At 37.2% G+C, this 19526-nt stretch overlaps 1 long non-coding RNA gene across 1 annotated transcript in view; it reads right to left on the bottom strand.

Annotated features, from left to right (window-relative positions):
• The window catches only part of LOC142253718 (uncharacterized), a 14371-nt gene extending 9307 nt beyond the window's left edge, over nt 1-5064 (bottom strand). The window contains exon 1 of the long non-coding RNA XR_012726810.1: nt 4915-5064. This is a non-coding gene — a long non-coding RNA (uncharacterized LOC142253718). The remainder of the gene's footprint in view (nt 1-4914) is intronic.
• Nucleotides 5065-19526: the final 14462 nt, after the last annotated feature.

Genomic DNA, 19526 nt, shown 5'->3' with positions numbered 1-19526 from the left:
TTGGCACGGTCTTTTGCAGTTCGAGCATTGTCACAGATAATGAATTTGCTCCAGCCCCTCTCATAGTCCTCATGTGGCAGACGGAACAAATTTGAAATGTCTGGTCACTAGAAGATCACTGCTGCCAGACTCCAGCATAGAGGGGCAGCGCATATATTTACATGGCATAGGCACTGATTTATCGCCTCCTTTGTTAGGGCAGCAGCAATGCACACTCATACAGACGACATTGTTATATGACTTCTGCTGTCACCATTATATGCGAATCTATCTATCCATCTATCTATTCATCCATCCATCTCTCTATTCATCTATCTATTTATTCATCCAATCTATCTGTTCATCCATCCATCTATCTATCCATAATTATTTATCTATCATCTATCTATCTATGATCCATCTCTCTCTATCATATATCTATCTATCCACCCATCTCTCTCTCTATTATCTATCCAGCCATCTATGTATCTATGTATCTATGTATGTATCTATCTATCTATCCAGCAATTGTCCATCCATCCATCTATTATCTATCTCTCTATCTGATAGAAGTCTTTAAAAAGAGGTTGGACGGACATCTGTCTGGGATGATTTAGTGAATCCTGCTTTGAGCAGGGGGTTGGACTAGATGACCCAGGAGGTCCATTCCAACTCTACCATTCTATGGTCTATTCATCCACCCATCTCACTCTCTATTATCTATCTGTCTTTCTATCTATCCATGTATCTATCTATCTGTCCAACAATCATCCATCCATCCATTATCTATCTATCTATTTATCTATCTATTTATCTATCACAGAATGTGTTTGCGTTTAATTCATTACAGTAAGGACATGGTGGCACTAGAGGTGGCACTGGAGGGGTTAAGCCTCGCCATCGCACCCCCACCCAGTGCCATTGATGTTGTAAAGTCTGACCAAGTTCCTGAGATGAATGTGAGGTTGTGATGAGATGAGTTAGGCGAGTTCAGACCTGTCCGTGGGAGAAAATGACAAGGGGAAGGGAGGGGGCTGAGTGTAGGGGGCAGTATGACTGGAGCAAATTTAAATTGGCTTCAAGATTGTGACTGTTAATGAGAAGTGAAGGGAGGCGATAATGAGAGAGACAGGGCGAGAAGAGGAAAAGGAAGGGGATACAAGGGGAGAAGATTGAATGTGAGAGGGGGGGTCCTGTGACTGTGAGGAGTGGGCTCTAGAGGGGGGGTGTGGCTTCATAAACACAGGAAACATGGAATATTCATATGTTCATGTGAAAAAAAACAAAACCTCACACCGGCGCCAGTGATTTTCCTCTGAGTCTGCACTCACACTCAGGTGCTGCGCCATCAACTTCTGCACGTTTCCATAGGGCCTCTGTATAACACGATGCAGAAAGGTGTGTGCTGAGAAATGTGGCAGTAAGTGTGCGCTGTGCAGGGAGCGTGGGCTGCGCTGTACACTGGTGATTATGTACCTGTGCATCAATCACTCCGTATGTTTCCTCCCCAGACCATCCACCTACAGGGCTCCGAGCTGTCGCCATAAATTGTTCCGCTTTACATATTTCAAATCAAATTCAACAAAATATAAAATGCTATATCAGTGATAATGTACGGAACACAAACTAGGGACTATGAGCTTAGTATACAAGGAGGTAGTATATATACGACTGTGACATATGGATGGAGAAGAGCTGAATTTGTCCTTTGTCCATTAGGGTTTCTCTCTACGTAAAATAATATAGAGGATTTGCATCATTTGCGGTTAGAACTAATGTACGCTATAATTATTATTATTATTATTTATAGCGGCTCTCACACCTGAAAGAACGAGCAGGGCAGGTTTCATTGTGTGGATTTCATTATCAGGCGCCTATTCATAGATATCTGATTTCTGAAATATTCCTCAGTGTGTACAGCGTAGATCACCATAACCTTAATGTGAGAGTCCAGAAATTAAAAGTTGCCATGTGACTTTTATTATTGGAAAAATTACAGCACAATTAATATAAAAAAAAGAAAATAGAGATAAAGAGAGATTGCTAATGGATAGGTAAATACATAGATAGAGGATAGAGAATAGAGAGATAGATAAATAGGTGATAGTGAATAGAGAATAGAGAGATAGATAAATAAATAGATAGATGATACAGAATAGAGAGATAGAGGATAGAGAATGGAGAGATAGATAAATAGATAGATGATAGAGAATAGAGAGATAGAGGATAGAGAATGGAGAGATAGATAAATAGATAGATGATAGAGAATAGAGATAGATAGAGAAAGAAAAGGGAGAAAAAGGAGAGAAAGAGAGAGATAGAAAGATAAAGAGAGAAAGAGGGTGAGATTGATAATAGATAGATAGATATATGGAGAGAGTTAGCGAGAGAAAGAGGAGAGAGAAAATGGGAGAGATAGAGAAATGATGGACAGACAGATATGGATAGATAGAGATGGATGAGAGAGAGATAATAGAGAGACATGAATGTATCTAAATGTATCTGCCGGTCTTAAAAATTGAAGCTATATAATGGGAAAGACATTCTTGTGAAGGTACAGCCACTATTATCATCAAAAAACATTAAGGCGGCCTCTCCCTTGCCTAAAATGGCTGCTTACAGAGAACAATAGACTGTATGAAGGAGCACAGAATTAAACACAAGATCTGCTCAAGGTTTAGTGTATGAGGTAGGGCAATGTATATCATTAATTAGTAAGAACAGGTACAATTTTTATGTCGCTCAGTAGTAAATCCCCACCTTTGTGGGTATGGGTTATGCGTGCTCATATGACGGTAGCGTGCATTGCACACATATGAACATGTGTGTATCAGAGCGTGCACCCTGGGCTCGGTAGTGGTTGCTCCACAGTACGCGGTGTTCAGTGTCTCCCTCCCACCCTCCCTCCCTGTGTATCAGGGCTCAGCCTCCTCTCCTCCAGCCTCCACTCTCAGCTCCTCCAGGAGGTCACATCCACTGACGTCACCGCCCAGGCTACATTTACATACATCAAGGAAATCAGGGCATTAAAAACAATATATGCTAATGGTGCTGAGCTCTGGAGCCGGCTGCCACCCTGCTCATTACAAGCAATGTACAGCATTTATTTATCTATCTATATACAAGAAACAAAGCAAGAGGCAAGAAAAGCCCAAGATGAAGCCCAGTGCCTGCCTGTGTGCGTGGCTGTCCATGGTGCTGAATAATAACTTCGCCATCCTCCTCCTCCTCCTGCTGCCAGGCTCTATTATGTATAAATACTGATGCATATGTAAAGGTAGATTTGCATTTTATTCATTTCTTATTTTTATATATTAAAAGACGCAATCTGAGCTCCTCAGTCTGTGACGTGAACTAATCTGCATCTTTCTGTGTCCGCGGCTTTGTAATAGAAATATTCATTATTAATGTAGCATCACTATAATATAATCTCTGATAGGAGCTAAAAGCACAGGACGCTATATTGATAGAATGATAGAATTATATTATATGTATAGATTTCTCAGATGTCACACTTTTGTGATTTTTTTTTTTTTTATATGAGTCACATAACTGTTTATCTAGCCGCATGGTGTACTAATTTTCAATGAAATAATTAAATGCAATATTTTACCCTTGTGGTTTTAAGCTAAAATTATTTTATCATGCGTATCAGTGCACATCATACCGAACAGCAGGCCTGAATATATAATATATACACATGTACATATAATATATATATATATAAAAATATATATGTGTATATATATATATATATATATATTCATATACATACGCACACATACATACATATTTATATACCTATATATATGTATATGTATATATATATATATATATATATATATATATATATATATATATGTATACACGTACATATTAATATATGTGTATACACAGATAGATAGATAGGTGCATAGATAGATAGATAGAGGGATAGATAAACAGATAGATTTTTTCTTTTTCTTAAGATATTTGTACCTGAATTTGTCATCATTTTATATTTTATTTTCTCCACCTGAAGTACTATAGAAATCTATAATGACACAGCATGATATCATCAAATAACAAAGTTATTTCTGCTCCATGTGTGTAATAAGCTTTGGTTATTTGATTGTGTAGTTTTTCACTAAGCTCATGGAGAGCAGATAGGGTATGTAAAGGCTGTAGAATAAATACGTTGCGCATTGTCATTACTGTTAGTGTCATACCTGTACTCTGGGAACGACGTCCCTCCCCAAAACATCCTTATGTAAATGCATATACATATGGAGATACAGTCAGAGCTCCTATAGTCTACACAAGGGAGGGAAGGTGTGCGATTGACGAATATTGCTGCAAGAACATATGGGGAGATTAGCAGGAAAACAGCTACAGTCTAATATGGTGTAATGTGTAAATGTATTCTGCTCTACATACATATAAAAATATAAATATATATATATATATATTTGAGAGGGGTGGATGTATAGATGGATGACATGAAAATATAGACTGATTATGAACGGTAGAAAGATATAAAGATCAAGGGATAGTTAATAGATAGAGGGATAGAGAGATACATAGATACATAGATAGATAGATAGATAGATACATAGATAGATAGATAGATAGATAGATAGATAGATGGATGATAGAGGGATAGCTAATAGATAGAGGGATAGATAGAGGGATAGATACATAGATAGACAGATAGATAGATGATAGAGGAATAGCTAATAGATAGATAGATAGATGGATAGATAGATATTGAGTGAGCGACCAATTGTGTGGCATACTAGTAGTGTAAACCTTGATTATTATACCCTTGTAGTGCCCAGCAGCAGCACAAGATAAATATATATAGAAGTATGTATTCTATGTATGTCAGGTGTATTGCTCTTGTGCGCCCCAACTAACCTGAACCCACATAAGACACACACAGATGGCACTGCTTACCGCGGGGGTCGACGGAGGTTGGCCTGATGAAGCTGGCACACACTGCAGGGTATCCTGGGCATGTCTCTTTGGGCCTGTGCCCTATTTGCCTGGGCCACAGCTATGTCCCATTCTGCATGTAGTGCTAGCGGTGCCTGAACCCGCTCCCCCTCTCTCCTGTCTCCCCCCTGCCCTCCCTCCCTCCCTTCCACTCCTCCTATCCATTGCCAGACAGTCAGGCAACTGCACAGTGCCTGCGAATCACAGCTCTGGTGACTGGCATTTGAATAAGAGTTTCATCCCTCTAAACACCTGACTTCTAAACACCCGAAAACTGGCAGACAAGGCTCCACTACTCATCAGCCCAATCACCCAAGCCTGAAACTCCTAGACAGTGACCATATACTCACTACGGATGGTGCCAGGAGGCTGGTGCCCCATTAAAATCTATTATGTAGCATCCCCTGTGTGGGCACTGTGTGTGTTATGAGACTAAACCCAACACATCTAGCTATCTATCTATCTATCCCTCGATCTATCCGTCTATCTATCTATTATCTATCTACTGTTTCTTGCAAATATTTATGTTCTACTTTGGTAAATTTTATGTGCATCTTCTTATTATCTCTCTTTCTGTATATATACATATATATATATACATATACAGTGTATATATATATATATATATATATATAAAAAAAAAGCACAATACATACCTTTTTTATACAAACATCATGATAAGTTTAAAAAAAAGGCAAATGAAATACATCATGTTTGTTCCAAAGATATTACACATTTTTTTTACGTTTTACTGGGATATAATTACTATTTTTTAAACATGGACTTTACAATATAATCGTCACTATATTTCTTCCTAGTGCCTTGTCCCGAAAACAGCCGAACGAATAATAATTAAATTATATCTATGTATAAATGACAATTTAGGGATATTCAGATGTGGATGTGTTCTGCTCAATCGCATTAATAGGAATATTAGTAAATTTGCGTTCGAATGCTTGTATAGGAATGAGCGGCCGTTGTCTTGTAGGTGTAGGGAAGGTGTAGGATCTCGGGGAATTTAAGAATGAGGAATCTGCGCCAATTACTGCGGGGGAGGCGCTGTACTGCAGTGTATTCACAACGACGGGAATATCATTAATATTTATAGTGTTAATTGCAAATGAATTTTCCAATATCTTTTAAACTATTTACTTGCAAATATAAATGGAGAATTTATTGTTTAAATGTATTTTTATATAGATATAATAAGATATAGATATATGTAGGGAGAATGTATATAAATAGATCTATCTATCTGTTCGTCTGTCTATATATACATATATATGCATTAGAACAAAGACATGGAAAAAATAACCTTTGTTGGTCGTAGCCCTTATAGAAGATTCTTAATTGTTGTCCTCAGTTCTCAGTCTTATCTCCTCTGTGACCTATATTAATTATAATGCGTCCCTATCATTATCATCACTCTTCTACAGGATAACATTTTCGAGAATAACAATAAAAAAACAAACAATTTGAAAACAAAAATAACTGAAACAAAAACAAACAAAATGTCCAATTGCTTTCTGCATAATAGCAATTTTTTTGCTTGTAGCTTTTATAGACTTGAAGCAAATAATTGCCTGAATGTGGGCTCAGCGGGTGGCTGGTGAATGGTTGGATTTTTGAAGCTCCTGGCACTGGTGCTTGGGGTATAAATGGGGGGGAGGGGGGGGTTAATATTGGGGAGTGCTGTTTCTTGCATCTTTTTTGGTTGTGGTAGAACAGCGACATCTGCTGTCCAAATTCTAAAAGGTTTATAATGGCGTTAGTGAGTGCCAGGTAGATCTGAAATATGTGGTTTCTATGAGAGGATTGAGTATTTCATCAGTCTGCACTAACTAGGACTGTTTACACTAATCACAGACCATTAACACAGATAAGTAGATGATTAGTCGCAATGAAGAGTATAGGGCCCATCCAGCCTCACCGGGCACGAGAGCTAGATTGATGAGCGCTGCTCAGACTGAAGATCCTCTAGACACAATTTCAAGATCTTTGTAAAAGTGAGGAAGATAAATACCTTATAACATTGGTTTATATTGATCTCATAGATGCACAAGAACTGTGGATCTATGACTACACTTAAAATGTCATCCCATCATGGTTTTTTACCGCCACGAGAAAATGGAATCAGATATATAGGGTGGAATTCTTAGAAATCTATAGATTATTTTGTAATTGGAGCGTAGAGATCTTTTACATCTATTGAATTGGGTGATCCTTATATCGGATTCCATGTCTTGAGTCAAATTTATGGCAATTCTTTTCTTTATTTCATTTATTTCAGCAGAATAAAAGCATACAACTTGCACACATACAATAATTCGCCGTTCTAGGCTGAGCACCTGCAGACTGACACTGAGAGGCGTAATTGGTATGTATCCGGTGTATGATGAGCAGAAGGAGCTCGGAGAACAAAGCTCAATGGGCGACAAGGAAAGAAATCCAGTTATTTTTGTCATTTGTTCTCATTAGTCCCATGAACATTATTGGGATATGTAAAAATATTAACCATTCATGGGGCAGGTATCTGCAATGTCTCCTCCTCTTTGCTATCATATCAGTAGGGTGAAATCTATATTGGAGCATACTCGTAACTTCACTATGTTTGTATTATTCCATCTATCTACCTATCTATCTACCTACCTATCTACTATCTATCCTTCCATCCATCCATCCAACTATTAGCACATAAAATGATAAGAAGTTTACATTTTGTAATTAGGGAAAACAACATTTTTAGCCAATGGAACATTTTTCCTAGAACAACAGTCATGTAATGAAAAAAATCATGTTATGTTTCTATATAATATTAGTAAAAATGTGCCCCCTCTGTTAAGTGTACATGTCTATATATGAATGTGTTTAATAAATAATATAGTGATTCGATGTGTTTAATAGTCTCTGTACTACAAGATCCAGAATGCAGAGTTGGAGAAGAACCCACTGAGATTTGAGGAGCCACAGGTTGTACAGTCGCTGCCATTTTTGTGCATTAGATTACAGACAATAAGAACACTGTACTTACCTACAATGAGGGCCATAGGCTGGTATTTAATGCCCTGAGAGGAGGAGGATGAGGAGGAGGCCAGCTGATGAGTTCTTCCCAGATTCTCTCCCAAAATAGTCTTCTTAGTGATGTGTGTTTAGTGAAAGCATAGCAGCCTGTCCAGACCTGCTTCCTACAGACCACAGACAACAATGCTTAGACACATTCCACATGCCAAGTTTTACATGGTGACAATAAGCAGCTCCCTGCCTTGGTTTATGCAGCTTCAATTTACTTTCAGGTCCTCAGTTTGAGTTTAATGATTAAGATGCTGCAGTTCCACCTCCCACAGCACACAACACTTCAATCCTCTGTCCAATGGTTGATACTCCACTACCTGTACTAGTGCCTACAACAAGCTTCCCTCGTTACCATCACACAGCTCTCATCACCGTATGAATTATTACTATTATACCCTACTGTATAAGACACCTGACATTACTCTTTTATTGAGATTTATTAAACATTCATGTCTTGTGCTTCTCTCTCTGATCCACGATTAGATGAAGAGCACACGGAAGATGAACATGCGCGGATTCTGGAGGCACCTCCCACTCACAAGTTGTGAATCCCGCCTCTACATTAAACTCTTCCCCTACAGGTGCTAAAACTGATAGGTAGCCCAAAATCAATGGAACATTAAAATAAAACCATGATAACTTCATAGAAATATAATCTTTTCAGTGCAAGAAAAAAACTATATACTATGCATCTATCTATCCATCTACCTTTTCACCTACCTATCCTCTATCTATCTATATATCTACCTTTTCACCTACCTATCATCTATCTATCCATCTACTTTTTCACCTACCTATCCTCTATCTATCCATCTATATCTCTATCTATCTATACATCTACCTTTCACCTACCTATCATATATCTATCTATAGTAGCTATCTATCTACGGTATCTATCATCTATCTATAGTATCTATCCATCTATGGTATCTATGTATCTACGGTATCTATCTATTTTTCTATCTTTCTATCTCTTCTATTCATCCCATTCATTTATTTCTCTGCACAAATGTAATTTTTAGTAATTACATTTATTTAGACAGAATTCATTTTCAGCGTTGTGATTGCATTGTTTGTATCTCTCTTGGACACATGCGCATAAAGCCTACAGTAAAAGGTTTCCTTATTTAATTTCTGCAATTAAAGGCGGCACAGAGAGGCACACTGCAGAGAACAATGTCATCCCTGATTATTTTACACTTTTCCCGGGTGTCCACACAGTAAACTAGTGCTTAGTTACCCTACTACATTTCTCTCTCTGTCTTTATATATACAATGAGGGCCATTTATTTCCACTAGAATATTTATAAATTCTAAAATGAAAAAGCAGAAAATTCATGTATATATATATATATATATATATATATATATATATATATATATATATATATGAATTTTTGGATTTTTCATTTTACAATTTGTAAATATTTTAATGGATAATTTATGCTCCAGCTCATTTCAATAAATACTTTTAGAAATCGTTTGTTCGTTGTTGACTTCACAGTTCAGGCTCGTTATTGACTTGAATATTTATTTATTTTTTGCCGCATAGACCTATTACATTTTTTGCAATCAGCTAGAATATAAGCTGTTTAAAAGTAAATCGAAAACTATGCAAAAAAAATAAATCAAAAGATGTTGATAAAGATAAAAATAATACAAAGAAACCTACATCTTTAAATAGTTCTGTGTTTATTAATTTTTTTGCCAAATCTTCTAGGATAAAGAATTTTAATCGAATTCAACATTTTTTCCCTAAATTTCCTTTTTTAGTTTTTCAACAAAAATAATCCCAAATTAAAAATCAAAGAAAAGAGTCAAATGTTCTAGTAAACGGTTAGTTAACAAAAGTGTAGTACGCAGTAATAAAATGATGAAAATAGACATCAATGAAAAATTTATTATGTAGATTGGTTAAAAAGTATATAATTCCTTGTGTTATAGGCTGAGATAAAGCTGCAGGATGGAACAGAAGTTCCATGAGTCCACTCCACAATGTAGTGGTCCATCCTATTATCCAGTGAGGTGTAATCAAGGGGATTATTTCATCTGACATTGTTAGCACCGGACCGTGTTCTCATGAACCTAATTAAGAAAATTATTTCTTTTCCATACAATATAAAGATGTAGCAAATATTTATCTATCTATCATCTATCTGTCTATCTATCTATCTATCTATCTATCTTATCTATCTTATCTATCTATCTATCCGTCCATCCATCTATCTATCCATTATTTATCAATCTATCTTATCTATCTATCCATCTATCTGTCCATCCATTATTTATCTATCCCTCTATCTATCTATCTATCTATCTATCCTCTATCAATCAACTATTTATCTATCAATCCTCTATCCCACTAGTTTCTGTACAATCTTTCATTTTTTGCGTTCCTCTTTACGTGGTGACTTCTATTTTCTGTATATAGCTTTCCCTTTCAGCGCTGTGATTGCATTGTTTGTAGCTCTCCTGGACACATGCGCATAAAGCCTACAGTAAATGGTTTCCTTAATTAAGTCCTGCAATTAAAGGCGGCACAGAAAGCTGAGGACACTGCAGAGAATAATGACGTCCCCGTACAAATACAGTGCCGGGTATACACTTCTCCGAGCCTTTCATCCACCCCTGTGACTGCTACCTGTCGTTCGCGAGTGTTCACACATTAAACTGGTACCTATTTCCCCCACTACATCTATATATATGTCACGTCTAAATTACTAATTGAATTTTCATATTTTTTATTTTACTTTCTAAATATTTTAACGGATAATTTATAATCCCTTTGTACTATATATTCTTGGTGCCCTCCCATACCTGTCTTTTAAATTTATAATCCAGCGCAAGAAATAATAATTTTCTTCATATAGCGCCAACATATTCCGCATCGCTTTACAATTCAATAAATACTTTTAAAAAAAGATTGTTCATGTTCGGACTAGTGAATCACAATTTAAAACCAAGGCTCGAGTCGTTACCGATTTGAACCCATTACATAATTGCAAACAAACAGACAGAATATATATTGTTTAGAAGGAGAAAGGAAACGGTAGAAAGAAAAATTCAAAACTGAATAAATAAAAAGACAAACAAACCTGCCTCTTTTATTGTTCTACAGATTTATTTTATCTTTCCAAAATCTTTTATGGGAAAGGTATTTTTAATCAAACTAAACGTTTGGCTCCTAAGTTTCTTTGTTTCAATTTTGAACAAAATTAAGCACAAATTAAAAATTGAAGCCAACAGTCAAATGATTCTTGATGAAACTCCTAATTCTCTAATTCTCAGAAGTGATTAATCGTAAAAAAAGAAAAAAAAAAAATATATATATATATATATATATATATATATATATATGCTATAGAGGTAATACAATGATGAGAATGAACATAAATATGATATATATTATGTACATTTGTTAAAAATATATATAATTCCTCGTGTTATAAGCTGAAATAAAGCTGCTCCTGTTCCATGTGTCCACTCCACAATGTGATGGTCCATCCTATTATGCAGTGAGGTGTAATCAAGGGGATTATTTCATCTGACATTGTTAGCACCGGACCGTGTTCTGATTAAGCTAATTAAGGAAATTATTTATTTCTCATTCATTCATTCAAATTAGCAGAAAATCTATCTATCATCTCTCAATTCTATGTAACCATCTATATTTCTATCTATCAATCCGTCTATCTATCTCTCTATCTATCTATCTATCTATCTCTCTATCTATCTATCTATCTATCATCTATCTATCTATCCATCTATGTAACCATCTATCTATGTATCCAGCTATCTTTCTATCTACCAATCCGTCTATCTATCTATCAATCCGTCTATCTATCTATCCATCTATCTATCTATCAATCCGTCTATCTATCTATCTATCTATCTATCTATCTATCTATCTATCTATCAATCCATCTATCTATCTATCTATCTATCTATCTATCTATCTATCTATCTATCTATCTATCTAGCAATCCGTCTATCTATCTATCTATCTATCTAGCAATCCGTCTATCTATCTATCTATAATTCTATCTATCTATATCTATTTATCCATCTATGTAACCATCTATCTATGTATCCAGCTATCTTTCTATCTACCAATCCGTCTATCTATCTATCTATCTATCTATCTATCTATCTATCTATCTATCTATAATTCTATCTATCTATAATTCTAGCTCTCTATTTATTAATCTATCCATCTATATAATATATCTCTATCTATTTTTCTGTCTTTCTATCCCTCTATCTATTATCTATCTATCTATTTATAACATTAGTTTCTTTCTCTTTTTTTTGTTTTTGTGTTCCTCTATACGTGCTTACTTCTATTTTCTGTATATAGCTTTCCCTTTCAGCGCTGTGATTGCATTGTTTGTAGCTCTCCTGGACACATGCGCATAAAGCCTACAGTAAATGGTTTCCTTAATTAAGTCCTGCAATTAAAGGCGGCACAGAAAGCTGAGGACACTGCAGAGAATAATGACGTCCCCGTACAAATACAGTGCCGGGTATACACTTCTCTGAGCCTTTCATCCACCCCTGTGACTGCGACCTGCCGTTCGCGAGTATTCACACATTAAATTGATACCTAGTTACACTACTACAACTAATTATATGCTGCATAAGGATTATTAATTACATTTTCATCTTATTTTCTTTAGAACCTCTAAATATCTTAACGGATAATTTATAATTCAACACCTTTCAGTTAAAACTTACATATTAGTTTCCTCATTGCTGGACTCTTGAATAACAATAAAGGACGAAGGTTCGTTAATGACTCAGTTGAATACTTTTTTTTAATTTACCTTTTACATATTTGTATACAGCTGTTGTTCAAAATTAGGAAGAACACCTAAGAAAAGCATAGACTAAGCAAAAAATGAAATAAAACACATAAGCTAACTCACATCTTTAAATGTTAGATATGTTTATTTCGTTTTACCTAATTTTATCAAGATATCTTAATCAAACTAAATGTTGTGTTAGTAAATGTAATCTTTAAATTTAAAGCAAAAATAAGACAAAATTAAAAATCAAAGAAAATAGAAGGATGTTTCTTGTTGAATATGGAAAAGCGGCTAATTCTCACAAATTATTATTGAAAAAAATGTAGCATAAGGCAATAAAATGCTCAGAATAAACATCAATATGAAATATGTTATGTGGATTGGTTAAATAATACGGAATTTCCGGTTATAAATGGTGGAATAAAGCTGCTGCTGTTGTATGAGTTCCACTTCCACAATGTGATGGTCCATCCTACTATTATCCAGTGAGGTGTAATCAAGGGGATTATTTCATATGACATTGTTAGCACCGGACCGTGTTCTCATTAAGCTAATTAAGGAAATTATTCATTCCACATTCATACAAATTAACAGAGTAAAAATCTAAATGATTTATTTTATATAGAACATATAGACCTCTATCTGTTTATCTATCTCTGGATTTATATGCATCTCTGTAAGCATTACATTTCATTCTCCGTGCTGAGCAGAAAGCTCAGGATGAGGCTAATTCTTTTCTTCTTCGGTTCCACAGTAAAGTGAAGTAATGGGGCAGCCCTGGGCTAATTGGCCCTTATCTGCACTCAGCCTCCTGTTCAATATTCATATATTTCATTAAAGACTCCGGCACCTCTGATGTCGACTTGGTGTCGCACTGGCAGCTATTGCACCCTCATATTCTCTCGTCTGCTGGTATTGTACTGTGTCTCCTCAAAAATTTGTTTCTGTAATTTACTGCTAATGATGATTACTGTCAGAGAATAACTATGAACCCTGGGTGCCCCTCTCCGGTTATCACACACCGGACTCCTATACCTATAGGTTGTACAATGAAAGCAATTAGCGCCCGAACATATACCACCTCCCCCAGTGGCTAATTATGATGGTCAAGAATCCATCTGTTTACTATTATTATTATTATTCTATAATGTAGAGCTTTGTTCTAATTCTCTATTTCTAATTTTCATCCGCATGATGTTTTCTATTGCACTGAAACAACAATTTATGCCTAAGCATTCTACAGTAACTTAACCTTTTTTTTTTTTTCAAAGAAGGCAGAACATCCTCATGTTTTGTATGTGTCTACTGTACTGTAATGAGAAGCGTCACGTGATGTTAATTATAGAAAATCAAGCAAATTGGAGTGACAGAAAGAAGCAGGAGGAAATGTCGGCTGCAGACGTCTTGCTGGTGACCAACGACCTCTAGTGGCAAGAACAAAGAATGCAGAAACATATTGTTAGTCTTGACATTATTAATTAAACCAAAGCCTACTGTCTACAATCTATTCTATCTTTCTTATCCATCTATCTTTCTTATCTATCTATCTATCATCGATCTATTAAAAAAAATAAGAATGGATACTAAAATACATGTTTTCCAAATGCAAAATAATGTTTCTTACAGTTATATATATATATATATATACATATATATAAAAAAAAAGCATTTGGAATAATGAACTATTACTCAAATATGATATTTAATAGATATCTTAGTTTTAAACTCTTCGTGTCAAGTTATTACTTAGGTCTAGAAATGCAAGTAAATAACTATTTAAAGCGCTATTGGTAGATTAAACCTTTTCATAAAGTGTAACTTACATATCCCTTAATATCGAAGCTTCACATAGTTGACGTAAACTTGTGCTGGGCTTCAGTTTATACAAAGCAGCCAATGTGAAAAAGCCAAACTCCCCTGTAAAGCATGGAGAAAGAATTGTGAAGACGCCTGAACCACTAAAGAAACTCCTTAAACCATTATGCAGGTAAGATGTAGACTCTCATCATAGCAGTCAGCGGAAGAGGTGAAAGACAAAATTCAGCCAAGAAACCAATACTTTGCTATATATATATATATATATATATATATATAATAGATAGATAGATAGATAGATAGATAGATAGTTGGATATAAGCCATAATGGCACCTTGAAATTTTCCAAACAGTTAAGTATTTCTTTTAGAAGATTATTGCAATTATACTTTTTTATGCACATGTTTATTTCCTTTATGTGTATTCGAACAATACAAAAAAAACCCCACAAGAATAAGACGGAAAATTAGACATAATTTGACACAGAACCCCAAAATTGATCTGGAGAAAATTGTTAGCATCTTTCCAAAATTGTGGGTAAACAACTTGGTTTGAAGCATGTGCTGCTCATTCAAACTCACCTGTGGCAAGCAATAAGTGTGGGCAATGTGAAAATCATACCTGAAACCAGATAAAAAGGGGAGAAGCTGGCTCATCCTTGCCTTGTGTGTCTGTGTGTGACACCCTAAGCATAGAAAACAGAAAGAGGTGAAGAGAAGTGTGTGAGAACTTGAAAACCAAAATTGTTGAAAAATATCAACAATTTCAAGGTTACAAGTCCATCTCCAGAGATCTTGATGTTCCTTTGTCCACAGTGCGCAACATAATTAAGAAGCTTACAATCCATGGCACTGTAGCTAAGCTCACTGAACATGGAAAGAAAAAATTATGAAAGGTTGCAACTAAAGCTGGGGTCACACATAGTGACAGCGACAACGACGTCGCTGTTACGTCACCATTTTCTGTGACGTAACAGCGACCTTGTAAGTCGCTGTTATGATCGCTGCTTAGCTGTCAAACACAGCAGAAGCAGCGATCATAACGTCGCTGTGCTACATGTGCAGAGAGCAGGGAGCCGCGCTTAGCGCTGGCTCCTTGCTCTCCTAGGTACAGTACACATCGGGTTAATTACCCGATGTGTGCTGCAGCTACATGTCACAGTGCAGAGAGCAGGGAGCCGCGCACACTGCTTAGCGCTGGCTTCCTGCTCTCCTTGCTACAGTATACATCGGGTTAATTACCCGATGTACACTGCAGCCACATGTGCACAGAGCAGGAGCCAGCACTGGCAGCAAGGGCGGAGGCTGGTAATGAAGGTAAATATCGGGTACCAGGGAAAGGGCTTCCCTTGGTTACCCGATGTTTACGCTGGTTACAGCTTACCGCAGCTGCCAGATGCCGGCTCCTGCTCCCTGCTCGCTTCATTTTGTCGCTCTCTCGCTGTCACACACAGCGATGTGTGTGTCACAGCGGGAGAGTGACGACCAAAAAATGAAGCTGGACATTCAGCAACGACCGGCGACCTCACAGCAGGGGCCAGGTCGTTGCTGGATGTCACACACAGCGACAGCGACGGGACGTCGCTGCAACGTCACAGAAAATGGTGACGTAGCAGCGACGTCGTTGTCGTTGTCGCTGTGTGTGACACCAGCTTTAGGATAGTCCGGATAGTGGATAAGAAGCCCCAATTAAGCTCTAAAGGAATTCAAACTGTCCTGTAGGTTCAGGGTGCATCATTGTCAGAGCAAACTATCTATTAACATTTGAATGAAATGAAACAATATGCCAGGAGACCCAGGAGGACCCCAGTGCTAACACAAACACATTGAAAAGCTAGACCGCAGTTTGCCAGAATGTATGAGTAAGCCAAAAGCCTTCTGGGAAATTGTCTTTGGAGAAATGAGATCAATAGAATTTTGGTAAAGCACATTATTATAATGTTTAACGAAAATAGATTGAGGCCTAAAAAGAAAAGAATACAATATCTACAGTAAAATATGGTGGAGGTTCAAACATGTTTTGGGGTTATTTTGTTGCTTTTGGCACTGGTGACTTAACAGTGTGCAAAGCATCATGAAATATGAAGATTACCAAAGGATTTTGAGTCATAATAAAACAGTATCAGAAAGCTGAGTTTGTGTCATAGATCATGGGTTTTCCAGCAGGACTATGACACAAACATAGAGAGTTCTGATGTGGCCAGCAATTGTGTTACAGATTATCTTCTACGGCTAACAAAGCACATCACCTTCCATGCTTTTAGTATCTTCCTTCGTTTGTCAGTGACGTCCTGTGAATACTGCAGCATCAGAACTGATTAAAGTTGTGCCTTGGAAGGTACGAATCAGGGGGTGGGAAATTTGAGCTTACAAACTTGTATAAACAGTAAGGGCGGCTTTGCACACTACGATATTGCAGGTGCGATGTCGGTGGGGTCAAATCGAAAGTGACGCACATCCGGCGTCACTTGCGATGTCGTAGTGTGTAAATCCTAGATGATACGATGAACTAGCACAAAAGCGTCGTTATCGTATCATCGGTGCAGGCTCTGACATTTCCATAATGCCGGTGCCGCGACAGGTACGATGTAGTTCCTCGTTCCTGCAGCAGCACACATCGCTGTGTGTGAAGCCGCAGGAACGAGGAACATCTCCTTACCTGATGCCAGCGGCTATACGGAAGGAAGGAGGTAGGCGGGATGTTTTCATCCTGCTCATCTCCGCTCCTCCGCCGCTATTGGCCGCCTGCTGTGTGACGTCGCTGTGACGTCGCACGACCCGCCCCCTTAGGAAGGAGGCGGGTCGCCGGCCACAGCGACGGTCGCAGGGCAGGTAAGTGCATGTGAAGCTGGCATAGCGATAATTATCGCTACGCCAGCTATCACAAGATATCGTACCTGCGACAGAGGCGGGGACTATCGTGTGCGACATCGCAGCATCGGCTTGTGATGTCGCTACGTGCAAAGCCTGCCTAAAGCTATGTTCACACCAACCTTTCTTTTTTCTGTAGCCAAGACCAGTTATCTTGACAGTAAAAACACTGACTTTCAAATGCCTGTTTTGCAGCATTTTTGCAGTGTTTTTCATTACGCCTTTGTCATATTTTTTGCACTGTTTTTTTTTTGCAGCACTTTTTTTATTTTCTCATTGCTTACTATAGGTGAAAAAATGCAGCAAAACATTGAATGTTGCTGCAATTCCCAAAATCAGTCAGGTAAAAAAATAGTGCGCAAGATTTCTGAATTGTCATAGGTTTTGCTGTCACTAAAGAAACTTTTAATTAGCATAATAAAGAATCAAAGCAAAAAAAACATTGCACAAACTTAGCATGTGAACATAGCCTTACTGAGACAGGGCTGCAGTTCCGCTGTGTCTGTAAGGCCTCTTTTACACGTCCATGGAAAACACACATTTTTAACGGATGTGTTGTAGGTGCGTATGAAACTTTTTACTCACCTGTCCCCGGTGCTGCTGTCCCCGGTCCTGATGTCAAACTTTCTTCCAGGTCCGCAGTGCAGTGAATATTCATGAGCATCATAAGCCAGCCTGAAGGAGAGACAGCAGTGCAAAAGACAGCATCGCTGGAGAAAAGTGAGTATAGAAAATAATTTTATTTCAAAGAGACATGTTTTCTTGGGTACATGTCACACGGATCACACCACTGACATTAATGCTGCCAGAGAAAAACAGACTTGTCTCCATGTGGAATACACAAACATTCGTTTGCTCCATACGGACACATGGTCCTGGTGAAAACATTGATGTGTGCGCAGAACCATTGATTTTAATGGGTCTACGTATGTCTGTGATTCCGGTATAAATGAAAACAGTGTGAAACATACCGGAATCACTGACGTGTGAAGAGGGCCCAACATGGATGACAGTGATAATATCTTACTGTTAGAAAATTAGAATGAAGAAAGCTCCAGCACCATCCACTAATTTTGAAGTTATGTTTTTATTTTTTTTTATTTTGGGAGGGGGAGATGGAAACCTTTTTTTCACCCAACTGCAAAATAAATGTTCAGCATACCAGAACACATGGATGCAGTCTATTCTCAGCCCTGTCTTAGAGAAGGTACCCCGACAAACCTTACTCCAACCCTCTGGAATAGATGGTCACCATAGGGTTTATGGATAGGCTGCCTCCTCTTGCATAAGCTTATGGAGTTATAAATTTGCTCCAAGCTTTCATCCCAACCATATCCCAACCATCCTTGGGTCATCTCGGAGTCTACTGCTGCGGACCACCCTGTTCATACCATTGTCTCTAGTCAGACCACTGATTAGAACAGATACTACATTTGACCTTGGCCAAAGCCTGTTAAGCTTTCAAGTGAAATGTTTCACAAAGGTAGAGGAGGTACAATAACAATGCCAGTAATAGATTACGCTAATTGTGTGGCTTCCGTCCTTAATGACTTTTCATTCTTTCTTGACAAATAGCTATACACATGCTCAAACTAGTTAAAATAAGCCAGAGGCTCAAAAATTTGTGAAAATGTGATGTGTTTTTAACGGATCAGGACATCATAAATCCATTTACACTTTTGTAATGAATAAATAATGTCACTTATTTACATGCTATATTGAGTTTGTTAATTCCTTTGGAGGCTTATGTCAAGGGCACAGAATTAGAAAAATACATCACTTTAAATATTTCATATTGTGTCCTTCAGTTGTATTTACATTTCTTTCTTTTTGTTGCATATTTTAAATATGGTGAAAATTTGGGGCTGTCAATTTAGCTTCAGGTCACCGGAGACTGAGACATTCCAGTAAGGACTGAATTAAATGTAAATCATTATATAAGTACTTATTCATTTTGCTCCTTTTTTCTATCAAATTACCAGTAATGCACGTTCATGGTTCAATATACTAA

The sequence above is a fragment of the Anomaloglossus baeobatrachus genome, chromosome 1 (genome assembly GCF_048569485.1).
Source record: "Anomaloglossus baeobatrachus isolate aAnoBae1 chromosome 1, aAnoBae1.hap1, whole genome shotgun sequence".
Taxonomy (NCBI): Eukaryota; Metazoa; Chordata; class Amphibia; order Anura; family Aromobatidae; genus Anomaloglossus; species Anomaloglossus baeobatrachus.
This window is presented reverse-complemented; position numbering and strand designations above follow the sequence as displayed.